General features: G+C 39.3%; 1 long non-coding RNA gene across 1 annotated transcript; it reads left to right on the top strand.

Annotated features, from left to right (window-relative positions):
* The first annotated feature begins 857 nt into the window (after nt 1-857).
* On the top strand, nt 858-3,216 carry LOC117352515. The gene is made up of 4 exons (XR_004537711.1): nt 858-974; nt 1,753-1,800; nt 2,423-2,464; nt 2,706-3,216. It is a non-coding gene; the product is annotated as an uncharacterized LOC117352515 (long non-coding RNA).
* The last annotated feature ends 642 nt before the right edge of the window (nt 3,217-3,858 follow it).

Consider the following 3,858-nt stretch of genomic DNA (forward strand, 5'->3'; position numbering starts at 1 on the left):
CTAATTGTGGACTTGAGCATAAATAGTATATTTGTTTAATTTAAGATTTATATTGCTTTGTATTTTATATCTATCCTATTCTTGCTTTCTGTACAAGTGAAATACTTGAAATTTAAGTTGAAAATAATAAATAAATAAATAAAAAAAAAAAAAAAAAAGTTGTGGTTAGCAGAGATACCAAGTCATATACATTAGGGGGGTGTGACTAGGGTGATCAACTCTCTGTATTTCCCAGAAACTCCCTTATTATGTTAATCAGGTTTTCTATTTCATTTTTACCTACTCAGTTCTAGGTTAGATTGCATTACAAAAGGTTGGGTCGGTTACCCAGGAAGTTACAAAGGCCAGTTCAGTTTGAGAGCTAATGTGCTAATTTTTTTGGGCTCCTTCGGGCTTAGTTCTGCAGCATCAGCGGACAAATACATATAGGTTAGGACTAAAACGTACAAATTTGTACATTTTTATCCTATATTATATACAACGTAAATTAATTGCCTTGTTTAATATTATCCTTTCCATTAACATTTGCTGGAGTGATGTCGCGACTAAATCTCCCTTAAATTCATGGCCCCCGACAGCTGGTCATCCTCATGTCCTTACACTGTCACATGCGGAGCACCCCTTCTTCACGCACATTCCTCCTTTTCTTTCCCACTCTTTTTCCGTTTCCCCCCGCCCGTTCGCGATCCAGCACCAGTCCCTCACTCTCAAGCTCCCGCCGTTGCTCCACATCCTACCTTCAAACTCATGTCTGAAGTCACCAGCTACCGGTCCGCCAGACTTTCCTTCTCCAGCCTCCCGCCCCCTCGATACAACTTCCTGTTTCCGGCAAGACGGGCAGCAGCCAATGGAGTGTAGTCGCGTCAAGAGGGGCGGGACGCCGGAGATGAGAAGTTGCGTCATAGAGGGTGGAACGCCGGAGAAGGAAAGGCATTGGGAGCGTTACGGGTGACCTTAAAAGAAAAATTTGGACGGTAGGAGGTGTAGAGGAAGGAATAGTCGCTAGGGTGGGCTGGGTAGGTTTGGTGTGAGGGAGAGGTGAAGTCGAGGCTCTGCCTTTGCCGATTTGCATTCTCGGGACACTGGAGGAGACGTTGATATCCTGGGTCGGTTTAGGGCTCATCGTGTCCTTGTGCTGGGCTGTCGGGAGTTATCTGGAGGAAGGGCGAGCGCAGGAATCGCTCTTGAGAAAGCGCTTCTCCCGTTGTGTCGTGAGCCGCAGGAACTACACGTTTCTACTCTTACTGCCTTGGAATAGACAAATGCAAGAACTCTGTATAGGCTGTAGCATTATTGTACAGTTATGATTGTGTGTTGGGAGGGGGGGTTTTCGTTTTTAACCATCTCTCTCTTTTATTTTGTAATAAATTGTATTGAATTTTTAATAAAGTGTTAACGTCAAAATGCATGTTTAACCTTTTCTAAAGCATTTTCTGTGTTCGAGTCATGTTCTAAATGTGGAATGTGTTTTTGTAAAAATGTGTGAATGTATATGAATGTTAGTACAAGTGACAACAGGTGTATGTGCGCTATTAAGAGGTCTTACCCGGAGGTGGTCCTGATTGTCTGCATATGGATGGAGCTGTTACATACGTGTGTGTATTTTATTTTATAAAATAAGTATGTGCCTGTATTAGAGTATATGCATTTAGTTCCACTTTCCTTGAATCCAGAAATGCCAAGGTGAGGTTAAACATGGAGCAATTTAGAGGTATTATAACATAACATTCTTTGTTTTATTTTTCTAAACAGTGAAGAGCAAAGGTTCTGTGCAAATTTCAGTGCAAGAAACATTCAGAGGTACAAACAATCCAAATAACATTTTTTTAATGAAGTAAATGCACAAAAATACTGTAGTTGTGGACTAGTCCAAAATTAATACAAATAAGCAAAGTTTATGGTGGTTAGTGCCTTTCTTCAGTATTTTGAGCGTCGTCCTTTGTTGTCGGGTACTGCTTTGATTCAGGCAGGCATTGAATGGCATAGCTGCTGGCAGTATTCCGGTGTGATCTGAGTTGTACACACCTGTTTTATTTTGTTCTCCAGATCTTCTAGTGATGTTGGATGCATGTCAGCCACAGCTCTCCTCCATTATCATCCATGATTTCTCGATTGGATTGAGATTGGGAGAGTTTCCAGGCCATAGAGCCAGTAAATGATATCCAGATAATGCTATCCATGCTTTAGTTGAATGGCATGGTGCTCTAACATGCTGAAAACGATTGGTACCAAGTATGGACATGAATACTGGTAACTTGTCTTTCAGAACCTGCAGGTAAACTGGTCCCATCATGGTCATGTTTCTAGGCATCATCCAGATTCCAGCTCGTCCACATGCCGAAATTGCACCCCAAACCATCATTTTTTTCACACTGTTTTACTATAGGCACCACATATTTTGCATTGTACCTTTGTTTTGCAGGTCTCCAAACCCTCTCCAGTGTAATTCTTAAAGTGAGTGAAGGTGAGTTAATAATAATAACAGTTTATATACTGCAGGGCCGTGAAATTCTATGCGGTTTATAATGATTAGAAAGATGCTACAAATTGAGTGGAACTTACATAGTTGGAGATTAGTGGCTAACAGTTTAAGGGATCAGTTTTTATGGGAGAGATTGTACAGATTTGTTACCTAGGTACTTCAAGAACAGGTATGTTTTTAGGTGTTTCCTAAATTCACTATAGTTATTTGCGTGTATAATTAGTTTTTCCAGGTCTTTGCCCCATAAGTCTCCCAATCTGCAGACTTCTGTTTTTTGTATTTGTTGCAAAACTGAAGAAGATCAGCAGTGCTCTTGGCAAACAAAGAATGTTTTTTTGCTGGATGACATGACTTCGGAACACCTTCAAACAATCTGCGACGAATTATCCATTTGCTCAGGTTCTGAAGGTGAGATGGTAAGCGAGAACGGAGTCGGGTGGCATTGATACGAGGAGATAACTTTGCAGTCATTACAATTTTCTGACCATCCCAGCTAGTTGATGCACGAGGACAACAACTCCGTTGACTGGAATTAAAGGATCCAATATCTTTCACACGTTCAAGTATAGCATGCACAACTCCAAGTGAAATTTTCAATGATGATGCAATTCTGCGATATGAGAGACCTTCATTTCGTAAAGCAATAACCTGTGCCTAGGTTTCAAGACGGATTCTGCTCCAATTTTTGGCTTATTTCTTCCAATAAAACCAACTAAAATATAATACATTTTAAAAGAAAACACATTTGTATTCAAAAATATCAAATCTTAATTAAAGATTGGCTGGAAATACAATTACAGTGTGTTTGGTTACAGTTCAGTTATTTAATAATTAATTAGAAATAAAATTTAGAGAAATTATTAGTAAATACCATAAAATATTATTAGAGATATATAGATAGATATATACACACACACAACAGGCAAACACCTACAAATGTGAACAGTAATTATTGTAGTATGAATTTTTCAGAAATGCTAGCATCAACACACATGCAAGATTTAAATTCACTCACCTGTGTTCTGATGGGTTTAGTCCGTATTTCTTAAAAAAAACACTGAACCATCCACAATGTTTATACAGAAACATGCTTTCAAGTAAACAAATATTTACTGAAGAACACTAGGAAGTAAAATAGACCATTATAGCCTTAGTTTCCTTAGTACACTTGCTAGATGTAAAATTTCTGACTGGGTGTTCACAAACTTTTGCTCCCCACTGTATATCTTTTCTAGTAATTCCTAGTACAGTCAAACCTCAGTTTATGAGTGCACCGGTTTGCGAGTGTTTTGCAAGACGAGCAAAACATTCTCGCAAATTGTGACTCGCAAACCGAGCATTGACTCGATTTGCGAGTCTCCCTGTCCGCTAACTGG

Source organism: Geotrypetes seraphini, unplaced genomic scaffold (genome assembly GCF_902459505.1).
Source record: "Geotrypetes seraphini unplaced genomic scaffold, aGeoSer1.1, whole genome shotgun sequence".
Taxonomy (NCBI): domain Eukaryota; kingdom Metazoa; phylum Chordata; class Amphibia; order Gymnophiona; family Dermophiidae; genus Geotrypetes; species Geotrypetes seraphini.